The sequence below is a fragment of the Protopterus annectens genome, chromosome 3.part0 (assembly GCF_019279795.1).
Source record: "Protopterus annectens isolate FY-2018-M chromosome 3.part0, PAN1.0, whole genome shotgun sequence".
In the NCBI taxonomy this organism is placed as follows: domain Eukaryota; kingdom Metazoa; phylum Chordata; order Ceratodontiformes; family Protopteridae; genus Protopterus; species Protopterus annectens.
In genome coordinates this window covers 1,944,918,889-1,944,942,284 of record NC_056731.1, presented here as the reverse complement: position 1 = coordinate 1,944,942,284, position 23,396 = coordinate 1,944,918,889, and the positions used below count along the sequence as shown (strand labels likewise).

The following is a 23,396-nucleotide window of genomic DNA, read 5'->3' as shown; positions in this document are numbered from 1 at the left end:
CTTGTCAACTGAATAGCTAAATATCCGGCTAATATCTAGGCGGAAATAGTCTAATGCTAACTCTCTAATACTAATACACACTGCACATGGAAAAGGGTAAATTGAGCGCCAACGCACCCCTTAACAGTAAGCACTAAATATTTAAGAAATAACTATTAAACTTCCAAACTCTCTACGCTAATAAACACAGCAAATAACAACAAGGAGCAAAAGTGCCCGTTAAATAGAAAAAAAACTGGGACACAGGATACCAAAGAGAACAACAAGGCTGACGGCCAACCAGTTCTCAACAATAAGTATCTAAAGTGAAGAAAGAAACACTTCAGCAAGACTGAAACTAATCTAACGACTGTTAAACACTAGCAAAAGCCATATAAATACAAAGGTTAAGCTGTAATATAGTAAAATAGCAAAACATGTTAAACTTAGCCACGGTCAAGAAGAAGCAAATCTGACCTCATCGATGCGGCAAATGAGATCTGTGGATTATACTGGTGCACCATGGGATACCTACCTAGCCACGAGCCAACTAGAAGACTTTGAGCTTTGTAATAGGCAGAGTTGGAGCCGAGGATCTAGGACTACAGAACATCTAAAATTGTTGATACCTCTTCTGATAAGAATGGTATGCTAGGATTAGTGGTAGAAATAAACAAATTATACGTTTGTAAGTATCTAATGGATTCCTGGTATAGGAGCGAAAGCTGCTAAGCATTATTTAGATATTACAACAATATATGCAAAAGTAGAAATGTTGATAGCTGGAGATTTTAATTGTATATTATCAAATAAGGATACCACTCGACTATATCCAGTGGTTAAACATTTAAATCATTGTACACATTCAATGAATTTATCTTTGATTTAAGATTAGCAAATTCTCTTAACTATACCCATTCCTTTAGATTTGGTACACAAACTAAAAGTTTTTACGTCTAATGCTCTTTATTCCAAAACAGAGGAGGTATTAAGTTTCATGTCCTTCATCTGATCACAATCCTGTTACTTTCACCATAACATTCTTCTTCTTCTTTCGGCTTTTCACAGTTAGGGGTCGCCACAACAAATCAGCTGTCTGCTCATGATTGGCAGTGGAGTTTTACAGTGACGAGTTGCCAGCCGGCCGCCCAACCTTACACACGCACACACATGCACAGACAGACACACACACACACGCACAGACAGACAGACACACACACAGACAGACAGACACACACACACACAGACAGACAGACACACACACACACAGACAGACAGACACACACACACACACAGACAGACACACACACACACACACAGACAGACAGACACACACACACAGACAGACAGACACACACACAGACAGACACACACACACACAGACAGACACACACACACAGACAGACACACACACACAGACAGACACACACACACAGACAGACACACACAGACAGACAGACACACACAGACAGACACACACAGACAGACACACACACAGAGACACACACAGAGACACGCACAGAGACAAGCACACACACAGACACACACAGACACACACAGACACACACAGACACACACAGACACACACAGACACACACAGACACACACAGACACACACAGACACACACACGCCTAGGGCCAATTGAGAGTGTCCAATCCATCTACAGCATGTCTTTGGGATGTGGGAAGAAACCGGAGCACAGGGAGGACATGCAGACTCCTCTAACTTAAATGGGCCTAGCCCTTACCGCACTAACACACACACACACCACGAGGACTAAGTCCTCTAACTTAAACGGGCCTAGCCCTGGGTAGAGAAAAAAAGAGAGAACTAGGTCCTCTAACTTAAACAGACCTAGAAAAGAGAAGACTAAAGGTCTGAAACTACCAAATACACTGCACATACACACACACAAAGTATGAATCAGAAATTGTCCAACTCTCTCAGTGGAAACTATACTCAAATTCTACGTCGTAGAACAAAAATGGTCGGAAATATCAGAGAACCCTTGTCAAGTGAATAGCTAAATATCTGGCTAATATCTAGGCGGAAATAGTCTAATGCTAACTCTCTAATACTAATACACACTGCACATGGAAAAGGGTAAATTGAGCGCCAACGCACCCCTTAACAGTAAGCACCAAATATTTAAGAAATAACTATTAAACTTCCAAACTCTCTACGCTAATAAACACAGCAAATAACAACAAGGAGCAAAAGCGCCTGTTAAATAGAAAAAAAACTGGGACACAGGATACCAAAGAGAACAACAAGGCTGATGGCCAACCAGTTCTCAACAATAAGTATCTAAAGTGAAGAAAGAAACACTTCAGCAAGAGTGAAAATAATCTAACGACTGTTAAACACTAGCAAAAGCCATATAAATACAAAGGTTAAGCTGTAATATAGTAAAATAGCAAAAAGTACAGTTTTGTACCTACCATAAATGTAGATGTTCGAGGATTCCATTGCTGCAGTCCTGACTATTGGGTATAGTCCGCGTCCAGTCGGCCCGAATACCAGAGTATAAGGCTGACGTCGGTCAGGGCGCATTAGACTGACGTCAGTACGTCAGGGTACTAATGCGCATGACCGACGTCATATCCTCAGTCTTTTCTTGCCCCAGATGTCAGAAGACCCTAAAAAGACAAGTCCCAAAAAACCTGCACCAAACACATGTACAATATATACAACAATATATACAAAAATATAAGCATGTAAACTCACCTACACAACCACCCCTAAATACAGAGGGGACGGAGGGAGTAAATTGGACTGCAGCAATGGAATCCTCGAACATCTACATTTATGGTAGGTACAAAACTGTACTATGTTCTTCGTCTTCCATTGCTGCAGTCCTGACTATTGGGTAGAATCCCAAAGCAGAGGTAAGGGAGGCTGGCAAATTATAAAGAAGTAGGAGCTGACAACATGCCTTGCAAAACAGCTGTGGCAAAACCAGCCCTAGACTTAGAGTAGATAGGAAGGTGATAATGCTTAGAGAAAGTATGCACTGAACTCCAAGTAGCTGCTTCCAAAATATCCTTAGTTGCCACCCCTTAGAAATGCTGTTGAAGTGGCAGTAGCCCTAGTGGAATGAGGCCTAATCCCAGCTGGAATCTCCTTACCATGATGGGAATAACAAAATGCAATGCAAAAGCCAATCCACCTAGAAATAGTTTGTTTTGACACAGGCTTGCCCTGTGAACTCAAAGCAAAAGAAACAAACAACTGCTGAGACTGCCTAAAATCCTTAGTCCTGCTTAAATAATAACGCAATTGCCTGTGTACATCTAAAGTGTGCAAAATCTTTTCCCCTTTATTTTGAGGGTCTGCAAAAAACGTAGGCAAATGAATAGTTTGGTTTAAAGCCACACTAGAAACCACCTTAGGCATAAAAGAAGGATTAGTACGTAATGACACCCTATCCTTATGGAAAATCAAAAAGGGCTCTACTGCCATAAGGGCCTGCAACTCAGACACCCGTCTTGCAGAAGTAATAGCCAACAGAAAAGCAGTCTTCCATGACAAGTATTTCAATTCAGCAGTAGCTGCAGGCTCAAAAGGTTGTAGAGTAAGTTTTTCCAACACAAAATTGAGATCCCAAGCAGGAGTAGGAGCTCTACGGGGGTCTTATATTCTTTGCCCCTCTAAGAAACTGCTTGAACAAAGGACGAAAACAAAGGTGGGTCACAATCATAGTGAGCTGAAATTGCTGCAGCATGAATCTTAATGGAAGAGAAGGACAAACCTTTGTCCAATAATTCAGTAAGATATTGAAGAGCCACACTCAAATTAGGCTCAGAAATCTCCAAATTCTTTGCTGTACTCCAAAATAAAAATCTCTTCCATTTTTCATGACACTCTCCTTGTACTAGGTCTTCTAGCTTCCATAATCACATTTAAAACTTGTTGAGGAAGTTGAGACCTTCTGTGTTTCAACACAGAATATGCCAGGCTGTTAGATGAAGAGAGTGAAGCTTGACATTGAGCAAATGACCGTCCTTCTGAGATAACAGATGAGGAATCAGAGGTAAAGGCCATGGAGGCTTCTTTACCAGACTCCGTAGTAGTGGGTACCAGTGTTGCCGAGGCCAATCTGGAGCTATCAAAATCATCCTTGGCCTGTCTTGTCTGACCTTTAACAGTACCTTTGGAAGAAGAGGCAGAGGTGGAAAGGCATACACATGAAGGTTTTTCCAACTGAAAGACAGAGCATCCACTTTCCAAGCTGTGTGATGAAACCCCTTTGTGCAATACTTTGGCAGCTGGTGGTTTAGTGGAGAAGCGAACAGATCTATGTCTGGAGTTCCCCATGACACTGTCAATGTCTGAAATACATGAAGATCCAGTTTCCACTCGTGGGGATCCATGATTTGTCTGCTTAACACATCTGCTAAGGAGTTCTGTGCTCCTGGCAGAAACCTTGCCTGAAGAGTTAGTTGCAGGCTTAGCGCAGTCTCCCATAAAATCATTGCTTGCCTGCATAGAGGATAAGAATGTGTTCCCCCTTGCTTGTTGATGTACCACATGACAGTTGTGTTGTCTGTTAGAATCAACACCTGCCCCGGAAGAAGTAACTCCTTGAAAGCCATTAATGCAAACTGGACTGCTAACATCTCTTTCATGTTGATATGTAGATGCTGTAGTCTGGCAGGCCACTTGTCTTGTATCCACTTTCCATTTAGATGAGCTCCCAAGCAATGTCCGAGGCATCTGTCGTTAAGATCTGACTTGCCTCTGGCCGGGTCACAGAGAGTCCCTTGTTTAGGTGACATTCCTGAGCCCACCACAAGAATTCCTTTTGAAGGCAAGGTATTATTTGAATGACAGTGTCCAAATCCTGGCAGTGCTGTGTCCATACATTTTTGAGATACCATTGTAGCTTCCTCATATGCAGTTTGGCATTGGGAAGCACCAGAATACAAGATGCCATGAACCCTAATGCTTGAAGGACTGTCCTTGCAGTCAGCACGGACTGATGAGATAGTTGATGGAAGTAAAGTGACAGACTCTTTTGTTTGTCCGGGGTTAAAAAGGCCATCTGGGCTGCTGTATTCAGTCTCACACCCAGAAAGCACATGTCTTGAGAGGGTACTAGACTGGACTTTATTTCGTTCACAGAATACCCTAGGCATTCTAGCACTGCGATAACATATTCCAGATGCTGTAGAAGATCTTCCTTTTCTTGAGCCAGAATCAGGCAGTCGTCCAAGTAAGGATAGATTTGAATGCCTTGAAGCCTGAAGTAAGCTATCACTGGAGCCAGAACCTTTGTGAATACTCTGGGCGCAGTAGATAAGCCAAAGGGCAATGCAGAGAACTGATAATGAGAATTTCCAGCTCGAAACCGCAGATACTTCCTGCAACTTAGCCTTATAGGCACATGAAGGTAAGCTTCCTTGAGATCTAAAGTTACCATCCAGTGATCTTTGCCCAGCAGAGGTAAAAGCTGTTGTAACGTCAACATCTTGAACTTGGGAATGTCCAAAAACGTGTTGAGGAGAGATAAATCCAAAATTGGTCTCCACGTGTTTCCCTTCTTTGGTACAAGGAACAGGCGAGAATAAAATCCTAGGCCCCTTTCTGATACAGGGACTGGCTGAATGGCCCCTATGTGAAGTAACTGAGAAACTTGCTTGTGAGCCTCTTTTCTTTGTGGAGGAGGAACGCCTGGCATGCCTTTGAAAGGGGGCATTGTATGGAAATAAAATCTGTAACCGTGGTGAATGATATCCAACACCCATTTGTCTTGAGTAATGAAATCCCAATTTTCTTTGAAAAGAGACAGTCTTCCTCCCAAAGGAGCTGCCAAACGTGAATCTGCTGGCAGCTGAAAAGACAGGTCATTGGGTCTGTTTACGAAAGGACTGACCCCTGCCCTCACCAGAAGTCTGAGCAGGTGAACTCCCTGTTCTAGGCCTAAAAGAACCTTGAGCCCTGCCCCTACCACGTCTAGACCTACCCCTAGACTGGGAATCATAAGCAGGATATGTCCACCCCTTAGCAGGCCAATTTCTACTAAACTTTGGTGGCTGCACCTGCAAAAAATCTTTAACAGTTTGCATAGACTTAGCTTTGTCCTCCATTTTCTTTAAAACTGCTTCCACAGGCGGTCCAAACAACACATCAGACTGTAAAGGAGCATCCAAAATCCTTGTCTTAACATGCTCAGCTAAATTCTGATCCTTCAACCAGGCATGCCTGTGAAGAACAGAACTGGTAGCAGCCACCCTCGAGGAGGCCTGTACAGCATCAAAACCACATTGCAAAGAATGCTTACCCACTTGTTCAGACACATGAACCAAATCCAGCAACTCTTTACACTCAATACCTTCCGCCAAAGCATCCACCTTAGATTTCAATTGTGAAAGGAGATAATTCTGATATTTTAGCATGTGAAACTGACAATTCAAAGCTCTCATGGCTAGAGTGGAAGAAGTATACACTTTCTTTCCCCACCTATCCAAAGCCCTTGCCTCTTTATCAGTGGGAACAGGATTTTTGACCACAGAAGCCTTTACACCCTTAGGCCCTTGAGAAATAGTTTCTGGGTCCGCCCTAGGACTCTTAAACAAATATTTATGAGCTTCGGGCACCCTATAATACCTATCAGGCTTAACAGGAGCAGGAGGCAAAGAGTCAGGGTTCAGGGAAGCCTCTGCAAAAACATCTTCCACCACATTCAACACAGGAGGAATAGCTAAAGGCCTATGCTGGGGTAAAACAAGAACTCCCTAAGCCTTTTCCTGGAATCAGAGTAATCCTGGCCTTCCCATTTAAAGTGCTCCCTCATGGAATGCAGAGTCTCTGAAAATGAGAAATCCTCAGGCGGAGAAGCTGTAGGAGTGGAATCATCCACATCAGAATCAGAATAAGTAGGATACTCCTGCATATCTTCCACAGAAGATTCTGAAGCCTCTGAACACTGTTCAAAACTATCAAACTCCGGTTCCACCCTAGGCCTCTTATCAGGCGGGGGCATAGAACCCCTAATCATAGTAATCAAATCTTCTGCCATTTTAAGCATATGTTTCTTAGGTACAGAACCCGAAATGCTAGGAGAAGCCCCCACTGAAGCTGAACTAGGCCTACCTCTCAAAGAAGTTTTGGCAACAGAAGGAGAGGCTCTAACTACCTTGGGAAGAGAGGGAAGAACAGTCACCTGAGAAGCCCCCTCAGCCTGGCCTACCTCCTGAGAAGGCACATCCTGTAAGAGTATAGTTTCTGCCTGGGACTCCATGGAAACACCTGGCAAAACCTCCGGCTCCACTGAGCCTTCTAAAGAACCGACGTCCGGGACTGCCGGTTCATCAACCCTAGGCTTCACTGTTTTATCCTTGCGCTTCTTGAGGAAGCGGCCGGAGCATCCGACGGCATTTTATAATTGCAACGCTTCCCAAACACTAACCTGGCACAGTCTAACCTCCTCTTAATAGTGCGTTTGTTAAACCTAGCACAAGAGCGGCAACCAACAACGTCGTGCTCAGGCCCTAAACAAGGTATACACAAGGTATGATAATCCCTATGAGGTATCTGTTTCCCACAAGAAATACAGTTATTCACTTTTCTGACATCCGTAAAATACTGAGGCAAGAAAAACCAAAATGTTCCCCAACGGGTACTTAGCCAACTCTGTTTCGGTCTGAAACTCCGGTTTCGGAAATATTTCAGAACGCCAACCTGCACTCGCAAAACTGCTTCTGCATCGGACCATGCGGCAAAAAAGACTGAGGATATGACGTCGGTCATGCGCATTAGTACCCTGACGTACTGACGTCAGTCTAATGCGCCCTGACCGACGTCAGCCTTATACTCTGGTATTCGGGCCGACTGGACGCGGACTATACCCAATAGTTAGGACTGCAGCAATGGAAGACGAAGAACATCGTGTTAAACTTAGCCACGGCCAAGAAGAAGTAAATCTGACCTCGTCGATGCGGCAAATGAGATCTGGGGATTATACTGGTGCACCATGGGATACCTACCTAGCCACGAGCCAACTAGAAGACTTTTGAGCTTTGTAATTGGCAGAGTTGGAGCCGAGGATCTAGGACTACAGAACATCTAAAATTGTTGATACCTCTTCTGATAAGAATGGCATGCTGGGATTAGTGGTAGAAATAAACAAATTATTATACTTTTGTAAATATCTATTGGATTCCTGGTATAGGAGCGAAAGCTGCTAAGCATTATTTAGATATTACAACAATATATGCAAAAGTAGAAATGTTGATAGCTGGAGATTTTAATTGTATATTATCAAATAAGGATACCACTCGACTATATCCAGTGGTTAAACATTTAAATCGTTGTACACATTCAATGAATTTATCTTTGATTTAAGATTAGCAAGTTCTCTTAACTATACCCATCCCTTTAGATTTGGTACACAAACTAAAAGTTTTTATGTCTAATGCTTTTTATTCCAAAACAGAGGAGGTATTAATAGTTTCATGTCCTTCGTCTGATCACAATGCTGTTACTTTCACCATAACATTCTTCTTCTTCTTTCGGCTTTTCACGGTTAGGGGTCGCCACAACAAATCAGCTGTCTGCTCATGATTGGCAGTGGAGTTTTACGGTGACGAGTTGCCAGCCGGCCGCCCAACCTTACACAGACACACACACACGCCTAGGGCCAATTGAGAGTGTCCAATCCATCTACAGCATGTCTTTGGGATGTGGGAAGAAACCAGAGCACAGGGAGGACATGCAGACTCCGCAGAGAAGGCAACCCAGCAGAGGATTGAACCAGAGAAAGTACAGTTTTGTACGTACCATAAATGTAGATGTCCGATAGACATGCAACTGCAGTCATAACATGTGGGTTGTCCTGCCTCAGGCAGCCCTCGGTCGGCCGGATTCCAAAGTCTGGGTCCGACGTCGGCTGATGTCGCATTTCTCTCTGATGTCAGAGCGGCTGGAGTACATAAGCATCAGCCGACGCCATTTTCTTCAGTGTTTCTTGCCCCAGATGCCAGGTGCCCTCCAAGGAAGGCTGTAATCAAATTGGAAGACAAAAACAGGATTCCAAACAAATAAAAGAGCAATAAAAACAAATACACCATAACAGATATCCCCAGCTAAGAGTAACAGGGATAGGAGTGGACCCTAGGCATAGAGGGGTATGGAGGGAGGGAAAATCCGACTGCAGTTGCATGTCTATCAGACATCTACATTTATGGTAGGTACAAAACTGTACTATGTCCTTCAAGAATGCAACTGCAGTCATAACATATGGGTAGAATACCATAGCTTAGCTGGGGGAGGAGGAATGCTCTAGGAAAAAGAAGGTGTGGCAATCAAACCCTGCAGGACTGCCGAAGCAAAGCCTGCTCTTGATCTGGAGTATAGAGGGAGATTGTAATGTTTGGAGAATGTATGCACGGAGCTCCATGTAGCAGCTTCTAGAATGTCCTTGGTAGGCACCCCTCTTAGGAATGCTGTAGAGGTGGCCGTAGCTCTGGTGGAATGTGGTCTGACATTGGCTGGAACAGTCTTTCCATGAAAGGAATAACAGAATCTAATGCAATGTCCAATCCATTTTGAAATAGTCTGTTTTGAAATTGCTTTTCCTTGGACTGCAGGGGCGTAAGCTACAAAAAGTTGTTCAGACTTCCTACTGGCCTTGGTTCTGTCCAGGTAGTATCGAAGTTGTCTGTGAATGTCCAAGGTATGCAACAGTCTTTTCCACCTTATTCTCAGGATTGCGGAAGAAAGCAGGCAGATGAATTGCTTGATTTAAAGAAACCCTAGAAACCACCTTTGGCATAAAAGTAGGGTTGGTCCTTAATGAAACCCTGTCTCTGTGAAAAATAATAAAGGGAGGTATTGCCATTAGGGCCTGTAGCTCCGAAACCCTTCTTGCTGAGGTAATTGCCAACAGGAAAGCTGTCTTCCATGAGAGAAATTGCAAGTCAACTGTAGCTGCTGGCTCAAATGGAGGTAGAGTCAGTTTTTCTAGGACAAAATTGAGGTCCCAGGCTGGCACTGGGGCCTTTCTTGGTGGCTTAATGTTCTTGATTCCCCTGAGGAATTACCTTAGTAAAGGGTGTGAAAAAACAGGAGGATCAGTGTTGTATCTAGCTGAAATAGCAGATGCATGTATCTTTATGGAAGAATATGAGAGGCCGTTCTTTAACATATCTGCCAAATATTCCAAGATGAGTGGGATGTTCAACAATGATGCATCATGTCCCTTGCTGGTATTCCAATTGCTGAATCTTTTCCACTTTGCTAAGTAAACCTTTCTGGTGGATGGTCTTCGAGCCTCTGTTAGTATCCGCTGAACTTCCTTGGAGAGAGATAGGCTGAAGTTATTTATGGGATCTCCCAGGCTGTTAGCTGCAGAGTCTGAAGATTTGGATGCACTGTTTCAAAATTGTGTTGAGTCAAAAGTAGAGGCCATTGGGGAAGGGCCCACCTCCTGGTGTGACATAGGCTCCGTAGTAGTGGGTACCAGTGTTGTCTTGGCCAGTCCGGAGCTATTATGATTCCCTTGGGGGTCTCTGCTTTGATCTTTAGTAATACTGAGGTCATCAGTGGCAGAGGTGGGAATGCATAGATTGTTAGGGAGTTCCAGTTGAATGAGAGGGCATCTATTTTCCAAGCTTTTGGATGGTATGTCCTTGTGCAGAATTTTGGTAGAAGATGGTTGAGGTGAGAGGCAAATAGGTCCACTTCTGGCTTGCCCCATGTCAAAGTGAGTTGTCTGAAGGCCTTCAGATGTAACCTCCACTCGTGTGGATCTGTGAAATTCCTGCTTAGGCTGTCCGCCAACACATTGTCTTTTCCTGGAACAAACTGGGATTGTAACTGGATGTTTAGGATCAGTGATTTCTCCCAAAGATGCATTGTCAGTCTGCAAAGGGGGTAAGAGTGGGTGCCCCCTTGCTTTTTTATGTACCACATCACAGTGGTGTTGTCTGTCCGTATCAGTAAATGGCCTTGCTGGAATTGGTGTTGAAAGGCCTCGATGGCATGCATTACTGCCAGCATTTCCTTTTGGTTTATATGCAGATGTGTTTCCTTTGGAGTCCATTGTCCTTGTATACACCTGCCTTCCATGTGCGCCCCCCATCCAAGGTCTGAGGCGTCTGTGGTCATGGTCTGTGTTATCTGTGGTTTTTTGAATGACATACCTTTGTTTGCCTGGCTCACCGAGGCCCACCACTGGAATTCCTTTTGTAGGCATGGAATGAGCGGTATGATTGTCTCCAAGTTGTTGCTGTGTTGAGACAAAATGCTTTTTAGGTACCATTGAAGCTTTCTCATGTGTAGTCTTGCTAATGGAACCAGGAGAATGCAGGATGCCATGTAACCCAGGGCCTGTAGGAATCTCCTTGCAGTCATCTGGGTGAGTTTTGCTAAACCTTTGAAGTAATGAGATAACTTCTCTTGCTTGTCTTCTGTCAGGTAAGCCATCTGAGAGGCTGTGTCTAGTTTGGCTCCTAAGAAGATTATTTGCTGGGATGGCTGCAGTCTTGACTTTTGGAAGTTGACTGCGTATCCCAGAGCTTGAAGTAATCGTATGACATATTCCAGGTTTTTTGTCAACATCAATTTGTCGTCCGCTTGTATGAGGCAGTCGTCCAGGTACGGGTAAATTTGTATCCCCTGGAGCCTGCAATGAGCAATTACTGAAGCCAGGCATTTTGTGAATACTCTGGGTGCAGTACATAAGCCAAATGGCAATGCTGAGAATTGATAATGCTCTGGCCCTGCAAGAAATCTGAGGTATCTTCTGCAGCTGTGTCTGATAGGGACATGCAGGTATGCCTCCTTGAGGTCCAGAGTAATCAGCCAAGACCCCTTGCCCAGCATGGGAAGGAGTTGCTGTAAAGTCAGCATTTTGAACTTTGGTACTATGAGAAAGGTGTTTAATGCGGACAAGTCCAGTATTGGTCTCCATTGAGATTCTTTTCTTGGAACAAGGAACAGTCTTGAGTAAATCCCCTGATCTTGTTCTTGTTTTGGAACTCTTTCTATTGCTTTCATCTGAGTCAGCTGAGTGATTTGCTTGATAGCCTCTGCCCTCTGGTGTTGTGGTAGGTTTGGCATGCCTTGTTTTCTTGGTAAGGTATGAAAATGAAACCTGTACCTTCGGTCTATAATGTCCAAAATCCATTTGTCCTTTGTCAGTCTGTGCCAATTTTCTGCAAACAGAGATAATTTCCCGCCCAAGGGAGCTTCTGTTTGTTCCCTGGTAGGCGGTAGTAGAGGAAAGTCATTGAGATTGTGGTTGTGGTGCAGGTGAAACCCCTGCGTCACTTCTTTGGTTTCCTGGCTGCCATTGTCGTCCCCTGTAAATGCCTCTGTATTGGCCTCTTCCTCGGCCACGTCTGCTCTTACCCCTTTGAAACTTTTCTGGATTAGGAAAGGACCCGTTTTTTGAAGGCCAATTCCTACTGAATCTGGGGGGTTGAACCTGGAGGAAATCTTTCACCGTCTGAACTGATTTTGCTTTTTCTTCGATGGTCTTTAACACATCCTTAGCATTCGCACCAAAAAGCTTGTTCTTTTCCAAAGGTGCATCCAGAAGTTTTGCTTTTACATGATCTGGTAGAGGTTGATCTTTTAACCAAGCATGTCTACGGATGACTGCCCCTGTCATAGCTGCCCTACATGAAGCTTCCCGTGCATCATATCCACACTGCAGGAAGTGATTGCTAACTTGCTGAGTGTTATGTACAGCTTCCTGCAAAGTCTTCCTGTCTAAAGGATCAGGATTGGCTAATGTTTTTTGTAAATCTTCTAACAGATAATCCTGATATTGTAACATATGAAAAAGGCAATTTAAAGCTCTCATAGATAAGGTAGTGGATGTGTAAACCTTTTTGCCCCATCTCTCTAATGACCTAGCTTCCCTGCTGGAGGGCAAAGGATTTTTAGAGGTGGAGGCTGAAACTCCTTTAGGCCCCTGTGAAATAGTTTCCAAATCATCAGTATGGGCCCTGAATAAATGGGAATGAGTTTCTGGGACCCTGTAATACCTGTCTGGCTTGGCTGGAGCAGGAGGAAGGGAATCAGGGGTAGCACTAGAGTCAGAATACAAATCATCTAGAACATCAAGTACAGGAGGAATAGCTAAGGGCCTGTGCTGGGGCTCAAGGAAAGTCCTAAGGCGTTTCCTAGAATCAGAATATTCCTGACCTTGCCACTTGAAATGTTCCCTCATGGAGTGCAGCACTTCCCCAAAAGAAATATCCTCAGGAGGGGAGGCCGAGGGGATGGAATCTTCTGCATCCGAGTCCTCATAGGTCTGGAAGAGCTCTTCCTGGCTATCAGAGTGGACAGAGCCCTCAGAATCTTCATCTGAAGGAGTAGGGTCAGAGGGTTCAACCCGGGGCCTTTTATCAGGAGGCGGCTGGGATCCTCTCTCAGGATGGGCCTGTGAACCTCTAATCATGGAAATTAAATCAGCAGCCATGGACATAATTTGTGTCTCTGGAGTAGGCTGAGGTAAGGATTTAGAAGTAATATGCTTTGTTTTGCTGGCTGCCTTAGCCCTAGTGTAGGCCTTAATAGACATGGCCATGGGGGGCCTGGCAGCTCCACGTGCAGGAGTGACCTTGTCTACAGCAATGGTCTTGGGCATTTCCTCGGTTTCGGTATCCGGAGGAAAATCGATAACTGGCGTTGGAGTAATGTCTGGAATCGGAGTCGTCGGTAATGCGGTGTCTTCGGTTCGGAGCGGTGGAGAGACCGTCTCAGAGGGAACCGGAGCACCCGTGCTAGGTTTTGGCGTGGAGTCGGAAGTAGACGCGGGCCGAGGATGTCGGTCCCGGTCTTTGCGCTTTTTGGGAGTTTGCGATGTCGGAAGATCCGACGGCATGGTGTAAGCAAATTTATCGCCGAAAAAATCTTCAGCGAACTCCGCCCGGCGCCTGAGAGTGCGCTTGTTGAAGCGAGCACAGGCTACACAGGCCGATACATCGTGGTCTGGGCACAGGCAAGGGAGACAGTAAGAGTGGAAATCCTTATGAGGTATTTGTTTACCACAAGAAAGACAATTGTTAACTTTTTCAGTAATTTCTGACATCGGCTGAGGCAAGAAAAGGTCCCCAACGGGGTACTTAGCTTTTTTGATGACTTCGGTATCGAAGAATACAGGAGCTGACCGACCGGCACTTGCGAACTGCTTCTGCTTCGGGCACCGCGCGGCAAGAAAGACTGAAGAAAATGGCGTCGGCTGATGCTTATGTACTCCAGCCGCTCTGACGTCGGAGAGAAATGCGACATCAGCCGACGTCGGACCCAGACTTTGGAATCCGGCCGACCGAGGGCTGCCTGAGGCAGGACAACCCACATGTTATGACTGCAGTTGCATTCTTGAAGGACATCCTCTTGCTGTGAAGTGGCAACCCTAACCGCTGCACCACCGTGGCTGCCCACTTTTACCATAACATCACGTCCCAATAATTTAATACATTGTCAAAGACTCCCTGTGTATATAATTAAAATAAAATGTTTTTAGTGAATGATTTTTAATGAATTAAATAAATTTATGGATTTTAATAATAATGGTGAAGTTACGGAAGCTATTTTATGGCATACTTTAAAAGTTTATTTAAATGGTAGAATTAAGAATTGTTATTTATGTAAAAGAAAGGAATGGGATAAGGAGTTAAATGTTATGCAATCAAACACAGATACATTAAAACTAAATCTAAATCCTAATTATAAATATGCAAATTGTGAGTTGAAAAATCTGAATAAAAAATATCTAAAAATACTTCATAATAAAATTTCAATTAAGTTGGAAAAAATAAAATTACAATCATATTCAATAAACAGTAAATGTTTACACAGATTAGCCATTAGATCAAAAAACAAATATTAATCATATTCAAAGGAACACTTAAAAATGGGAAATAAAAATAGAAAAAGTAACAGATTTAAGATGTAATCAAATGCTTCAGAAACTATTATGAAAAATTAATAAAAATAAGACAATGTTAGATAAAAAGAAGTTATGTACTCACCATAACATTCCATGTTTGTTACCCATCTCACCTTCATTCTTTGCTGGTTGGGGTGCGGAATAGAGTATTGGTTCCGAGTCTGCTTTTACTAAAGCTTGAGAGCTTCCACTGGCTTGAGGATATACCCTATCCCATCATGCTTAGGGAAGAATATCCAGATCGTGTCTGCAATTACTAAACATCAGTAAGAAAAATATCTACATATATAAACCAATACACCCATAACATGTGCCCATACAGGATGAAAGAAGGAAATCAGAGAACAATAAAGACCTCTTGATCCTCCAGGAGCAAAGGATGGGGGAAGGAGGGTGGGACGCAAGAATGAAGGTGAGATGGACAACAAGTATGGAATGTTATGGTGAGTACATAACTTCTTTATGTTATGTTGTTCTATCTCGCCTTCATTCTTTGCTGGCTGGGACAGCATTCCCTAGCACCTTCTTTCCTGGGTGGCTCAAGGGAACAAACTCTTCAGAACAGTGAATCCAAAGTCCTGTTCTGGAAGGCCACATCTACTTTTGTAAAGCGTGATAAAGGTATACAGTTTAACCCATGTCGCTGCAGCACAAACTGAATCTATAGGTACCCTAGCCTGAAAACCAGTCGAGGTTGCAATAGTTCTTGTTGAGTGACCCTTAGTTTTACCAGGCAATTGTCTACTTTGAGAACTGTATGAATAGGTAATAGTGTCCGTAAGCCATTTTGACAGAGTCACCTTTGATATTGGGGCACCCTTCTTTTTATCTGAGAAGGATACAAATATCATCATCTTTCAGCTGTTCCCATTAGGGGTCACCACAGTGGATCATCTGTTTCCATTTCTTCCTGTCCTCTGCATCTTGCTCTGTCACACCAACTATCTGCATGTCCTCTCTCACCACATCCATAAACCTTATCTTAGGCCTTCCTCTTTTCCTGTTACCTGGTAGCTTCATCCTTATCATCTTTTTCCCAATATACTCAGCATCCCTCCTCAACACATGTCCAAACCAACATAATCTTGCCTCTCTGGCTTTGTCTCCAAACCTTCCAACCTGGGCTGACCCTCTAATATACTTATTCCTAATCCTGTCCACCCTTGTCACACCCAGTGCAAATCTTAACATCTTAAACTCTGCCACATCCAGCTCTAACTCCTGCCTTTTTGTCAATGCCATTGTCTCCAACCCATATACTACAGCTGGTCTCGCTACCCTCTTGTAGACCTTCCCTTTCACTCTTAATGGTACTCACCTGTCACAAATCACTCCAGACACTCTTCTCCACCCACATCATCCTGCCTGCACGCTCTTCTTGACCTCTCTCTTCCACACTCACCATCATCATTATCTTTCGGGTTTTCCCATTAGGGGTCGCCACACTAGATCATCTCTTTCCATTTCTTCCTATCCACTGCATCTTGCTCTATCACACCAACCGCCTGCATGTCCTCTCTCACCACGTCCATAAACCTTATCTTAGGCCTTCCTCTTTTCCTCTTACCTGGCAGCTCCATCCTTAGCATCTTTTTCCCAATATACCCATCATCCCTCCTCAGCACATGTCCAAACCAACGCAATCTCGTCTCTCTTGCTTTGTCTCCAAACTGTCCAATATGAGCTGACCCTCTAATATACTGATTCCTAATCCTATCCATCCTAGTCACACCGAGTGCAAATCTTAACATCTTTAACTCTGCCACATCCAGCTCTGACTCCTGCCTTTTTGTCAATGCCACTGTCTCCAACCCATATAACATTGCTGGTCTCACTACCCTCTTGTAGACCTTCCCTTTCACTCTTACTGGTACCAGTCTGTCACAAATCCCTCCTAACACTCTTCTCCACCCATCCACCCTGCCTGTACTCTCTTCTTCACCTCTCTTCCACATTCACCATTACTCTGAACAGTTGATCCCAAGTACTTAAACTCGTCCACCTTTAGCAACTCTACTCCCTGCATCCCCACCATTTCTCTACCCTCCCTCTCATTTACACACATATATTCTGTCTTAGCCCTGCTGACCTTCATTCCTCTGCTCTCTAGAGCATATCTCCACCTCTCCAGAGTCTCCTCAACCTGATTCCTACCCTCACTACAGATCACAATGTCATCTGCAAACATCATAGTCCACGGGGCCTCCTGTCTGATCTCGTCTGTCAACTTGTCCATCACCACTGCAAGTAAGAAAGGGCTCAGAGCTGATCCTTGATGTAATCCCACCTCCACCTTAAATAGATCTGTCACTCCCACTGCAGTCCTCACCACTGTCACACTACCCTTGTACATATCCTGTACCACTCTTACATACTTCTCTGCCACACCCGACTTCCTCATACAATACCACAACTCTTCTCTAGGCACCCTGTCATATGCTTTCTCCAAGTCTACAAAGACACAATGCAACTCCTTCTGACCTTCTCTGTACTTCTCCATCAACACTCTCAGAGCAAACATCGCATCTGTAGTGCTCTTTCCTGGCATGAAACCATACTGCTGATCACTAATCATCACCTCCCTTCTTAACCTAGCTTCCACTACTCTTTCCCATAACTTCATGCTGCGACTGATCAATTTTATCCCTCTGTAGTTATTGCAGCTCTGCACATCACCCTTATTCTTAAAAATCGGTACCAAAACACTTTCTCCAGTCCTCGGGCATCCTCTGACTTTCCAAGATTTCATTCAACAATCTGGTTAAAAACTCCACTGCCATTTCACCTAAGCACCTCAATGCTTCCATTGGTATGTCATCTGAACAACAGCCTTTCCATTCTTCATCCTCTTCATAGCTATCCTTACTTCCTCCTTGCTAATCCATTGCACTTCATGATTCACTTTCCCCACATCATCCAACCTTCTCTCCCTCTTATTCTTTTCATTCATCAACCCCTCAAAGTACTCTCTCCATCTACTCAACACACGCTCCTCACTTGTGAGTATGTTTCCCTCATTATCCTTTATCACCTTTACCTGTTGCACATCTTTCCTAGCTTGGTCCCTCTGTCCAGCCAATCGGTACAGGTCCTTTTCTCTCTCCTTATTTACTGTCCAACCTTTCATACAACTCTTCATATGCCTTTTCCTTAGCCAACTCTCTCTCTACCATGCACCTCATCTCCTTATACTCCTGTCTACTTTCTTCATCTCTCTGACAATCCCACTTCTTCTTTGCCAACCTCTTTCTCTGTATAATCTCCTGTACTTCCTCATTCCACCACCATGTCTCCTTGACATCCTTCCTCTGTTCAGATGTCATACCAAGCACCTTTCTAGCAGTCTCCCTTACTAGCTCTGCTGCAGTTACCCAGCTATTTGATAACTCTTCACTACCACCCAGTGCCTGTCTTAACTCATCCCTGAACTCCACCTCATAATTACCCTTTTTCAATTTCCACCATTTGATCCTTGGTGCTGCCCTCACACTCCTCCTCTTCTTGATCACCAGTGTCATCCTACAAACCACCATCCTATGCTGCCTAACTACACTTTCCCCCGTCACCACTTTACAGTCTCCAATCTCCTTCAAACTGGCACTCCTACATAAGATATAATCTACCTGTGTGCATCTTCCTCCATCTTGTATGTCACCCGATGCTCCTCCCTCTTGTTAAAATACATATTCACCACAGCCATGTCCATCCTTTTTGCAAAATCCACTACCATCTGACCGTCTGCATTCCTTTAACACCATAATTACCAATCACTTCCTCATCCCCTCTGATGCCTTCACCAACATGCCCATTGAAATCTGCTCCAATCGCCACTCTCTCACCCTTGGGTACAATCATGACCACTTCATCCAACTCGTTCCAAAATTTTTCTTTCTCATCCATCGCACACCCAACTTGTGGAGCATATTTACTAACAACATTCATCATTACACCACCAATTTCCAGCTTCATAAACATCACTCTGACATTCTTTTCACCTCCAAAACACTCTTGGCATATTGTTCCTTCAGGTTAACTCCTACGCCATTTCTCCTCCCATCCACACCATGATAAAACAATTTGAACCCACCTCCGATACACCTTGCCTTACTCCCCCTTCCATCTGGTCTCTTGCACACAAAATATACCAACTTTACTTCTATCAATATATTGGCTAGCTCTCTCCCTATACCAGTCATACTGCCAACATTCAAAGTTCCGACCCTCACTTCCACAGTCCTATCCTTTCTCCTCTCTTCCTGCCTTCGGCCATGCCTTCCGTCTCTTCTCCTCCTTCGGCCAACAGTAGCTCAATTTCCACCAGCACCCTGTTGGCTAACAGTACTGGTGGCAGTCATTGTTAACCCGGGCCTCGACCAATTCGGTATGTAATTATTTACTGCTGTCCGCATGAATGAGTTGGCGAAGTTTTACGCCGGATGCCCTGCCCTTCCTGACGCAATCCTCCCCATTTATCCGGGCTTGGGACCGGCACACAGAAATGCACTGGCTTGTGCATTCCATTCATCCATCAGAGGATGATACAAATAATTGATCAGAATTCCCGATTTCCTTTGTTCTGTGAAGGTAAAAACTTAACTGCCTGTGCACATCCAATTGATGTTTATATTCTGCCCTGTTGCCATAGTTCAGGAAGAAAACAGGTAGGTCAATGGATTGATTCAACTTATTCTCAGAACAAACTCTGGGAAGAAAGGATGGATTAGTTCTAAGGAAGACTCTATCTTTACGGAAAATTAAGTAGGGAGGGCATATGTATAATGCTTGAAGTTCTGACACCCTCCTAGCTGATGTGTTGGCCACCGAAAATGCTGTTTTCCAAGTTAGGAACTTCAGATGACAAGAGGAAGCTGGTTCATAAGGTAGAAGGATTAAGGTGGATAATACTAGGTTGAGGTCCCAGGGAGTTGGTGGTGCCTCGAATGGAGGCCTTAGCAAAAAGGTACCTCTCAGAAAGGCCTTGCACGGTCTGTGAGACATTATTTTTGATCCCATATCTCCCATGTGATAGTTGGACATGGCAGCTAGTTGAACTCGAATGGTAGCTGCTGCTGCCCCTTCATTAAACAGTCCTGCCAAGAAGTCTAAGATGAATGTCACTGGGACTATAAAAGGATCAACATGACTGAATGAAGCCCAATGAGAAAATCTTTTCCACTTGCTAGCATAAAGTTTCCTAGTTGTGGTCTTATGGGATGAAACCAGGACATGTTTCACAGCAGGGGATATGTGTGGGAGCCTGGCTAACACTGGAAGTGGAGCAGCCAAGCTGTCAATCTGAGGGTTTGGATTGAAGGATGGCGCGTTCCTGATGGATGCGTTAGGAGGTCTGATACTGGGTCCAGAATCCATGTCTTCTGTTGTAGATGGGGCCAAAGGAAGAGAAACCAAATTTGCAGAGGCCAGTATAGGGTTATGAGTAATATCCTGCTTCTCAACAAGAGAGCTTTCTGGAGTACTTTGGGGATTAATGGGAATGGAGGAAAGGCATACAGAAGACCAAGGGGCCAATCGTATACATGTGCATCCCTTGGTGACTCTCCTGGTGGGGGGATCACGGCAAAATAACTGCTGCATTTGGCATTCATGGATGTGGCAAAAAAGTTGCAGCAAGGCAGGCCCCACTTGCGAAAGATCTGTTCCACAATTTCCTGTTTTAAAGACCACTCATGAGGCATTAGGATAGCTCTGCTTAGCTTGTCCGCTATTACACTGTATTTCTCCAGGATAAGCGTTGCTATCAGAAGGCGTTGAAATGAGGCTGCCCACGCCCATACTCTGAGCCTCTTGACACAGAGAGTAATATATGGTTCCGCCTTGCTTGTTTATATACCACACGACTGACGTATTTGTCCATATGAATTGCAATCCTAGTGAAGGGAGTTCTGGAATGCCTGCAACACCAACAGCACCGCTCTCATCTCTAGGACATTGATATGCAAGTGGTATTCACATTCCTGCCAAGTCGCTTGGACTGTCTTTCCCAGATAATGCCCCCCCATCTGGGAAGCGTCCATGGTCACTGTAGCCACTGGGTGTGGGGGACTGAACAATCTGCTTAGAATTACCTGGGTAAATTGAAGCCACCAACTGAGGTCTCTCTTGCAGGAGTCTGTGATGATGATCTTGTAGAACATGGGCAACTCCTGCATGGACCACTGGGCAAAGAGTAACCACTGGCGTACTCATGTGTAGACATACAAGCGGTACCAGAGTAATCGCTGCCGCCATGGTACCCAGAACCTTTAGTACAACCTTTGCTTGTACTTTCTTTTTTGGAAGCAGATTCGACACCTGATGATGCAGTGTTTGTAGTCTGTCTTGAGGAAGTTTTGCTACCATGTCTTTTGTATTGAAGTCTTCTCCTATAAATGTAATATGTTGTGATGGCAATAAGGAAGATTTTTTAAAGTTTGTGGTGATACTCAGCTGTGAATACAGGTGAACAGTGGTGTCTCTGGCTTTGATTAGTAGATGCTTGGTGGTGGCGGTTAGGAGCCAGTCATCCGGATATAGAAACACTCAGAATACCAGACATCTCAAGCGAGTCGTGACCACTGCCATGCATTTGATGAAGATTCTGGGGGCTGTAGTGAGACCAAAGGGCAGGGCTCGAAAAGTACAGTTGTGTACACTTACCATAAATGTAGATGTTCGAGTGTATTCACTGTTACAGTCATTACATTTGGGTTATCTGCTTGCAGGTAGTCCTCAGTCGGCTTGATTAAAGTCTCGGGTCCTGCGTCGGTTGCTGTCCCTTCTTCCATGACGTCAGGTCGTCAGGTGTATAAAACATGCAGCCAACGCCATTACATCAGTTTTTCTTGCCCCCCCTAATGGGAAGCAATTAAATATAAAAGCACAAAGATATACCTCCAACAAAAAAAGCAAATACACCAAAAAGGATTTTAAGCATAGTAAAAGAAAGTAGAGGTATAGCCAAAAGAAGTTAGGGGGCTGGAGAGAGGGTAACCAGGACTGCAACAGTGAATACACTCGAACATCTACATATATGGTAAGTGTACGCAACTGTACTATGTTCTTCGTGTTTCACTGTTGCAGTTATTACATTTGGGTAGATTCCGAAAGCTATGGTTGGGAGGAGGAATTTAGATAGCATTAGGGCAAGCTATAAGGCCCTGCAAGACTGCAATGGCAAAGCCAGCACTGGATTTAGAGAAAATTGGCAAATGATAATGCTTGGTGAAAGTATGTACAGAACTCCAGGTAGCAGCTTCTAGGATGTCCATGGTAGGGAAGACGCTGAGAAAGGCTGTAGAGGTAGATGCAGCCCAGGTGGCGTGAGGTCTGATCCCCTGGGGAATAGGCTTTCCATGGTGCTTATAGCAGAAATGAATGCAATGGCTTATCCATTTAGAAATGGTTTGCTTTGAAATAGCCTTCCCCTCTGCCCCTGCAGCAAATGCCACCAGCAGTTGTTCAGATTTCCTTTGAGGTTTAGTCCTGCCCAAGTAGAATCTAAGTTGTCTGTGCACATCTAAGGAATGCAATATCCGTTCCCCTTTATTCTGTGGATTGGGAAAGAAGGTTGGCAAATGAATGGACTGATTAAGAGCCACACTGGATACCACCTTGGGCATGAAGGATGGATTGGTTCTGAGGGACACCCTGACCGCATGAAAGATGATGAAAGGCTCCACTGCCATAAGGGCCTGTAATTCAGATACCCTTCTAGCTGAAATGATTGCTAAAAGGAAAGATGTTTTCCAAGAAAGAAATTTTAAGTCTGCAGTAGCAGCTGGCTCGAAAGGAGGTAGAGTGAGTTTCTCCAAGACAAAGTTAAGGTCCCAGGCTGGGGTTGGAGCTCTCCTGGGAGGTCTCAAATTTTTGGCCCCTCTGAGGAACGGCTTGAGCAGTGGATGAGAGAAGAGGGGAGGTTCTGTGTTATAATGAACTGAAATGGCTGAGGTGTGGATTTTAATGGGGGAAAAAGACAGGCCCTTGTGAAGCATCTCAATTACGTATTGTAAAATCTGAGGTAAATTGGGCGTTGCTGTGCTCATCCCTTGAGATTGGTTCCAGGCAAAGAATCTTTTCCATTTTTCTGCATAAGATTTTCTAGTACTAGGCCTCCTTGCCTCTAAAATGATATCCATCACAGGTTTGCTGAGGGATGGTAAAGGAGAGATTAAGTAATTATCCAGGCTGCAAGGTTCAGTGTTAGAAGCTGAGGGTGGAGAATATGGCTCTCCTGCTGAGACAGCAGGAAAGGAGTCTGAGGCAAGTGCCATGGAGATAATCGTGACACACTGCGTAGGAGGCGGTACCAGTGTTGGCGCGGCCAGTCTGGAGCAATCAAAATCATCCTTGGCTTGTCCTGTTTGATTTTTAGTAGTACTTTGGAGAGCAGAAGCGGGGGGGGGGGGAGGCACAGCTGAAGGACAGAGCATCCACTTTCCAGGCTTGTTTGTGGGGAGTCCTTGTGCAAAATGGGTCCAATTGGTAGTTCTGAGGAGAGGCAAACAGGTCTAT

The 23,396-nt window shown here is 44.4% G+C and overlaps 1 protein-coding gene across 1 annotated transcript in view; it reads right to left on the bottom strand.

Annotated features, from left to right (window-relative positions):
- The window catches only part of DHX30 (DExH-box helicase 30), a 1,694,732-nt gene that overhangs the window by 348,737 nt on the left and 1,322,599 nt on the right, over positions 1–23,396 (bottom strand). The window lies entirely within an intron of this gene.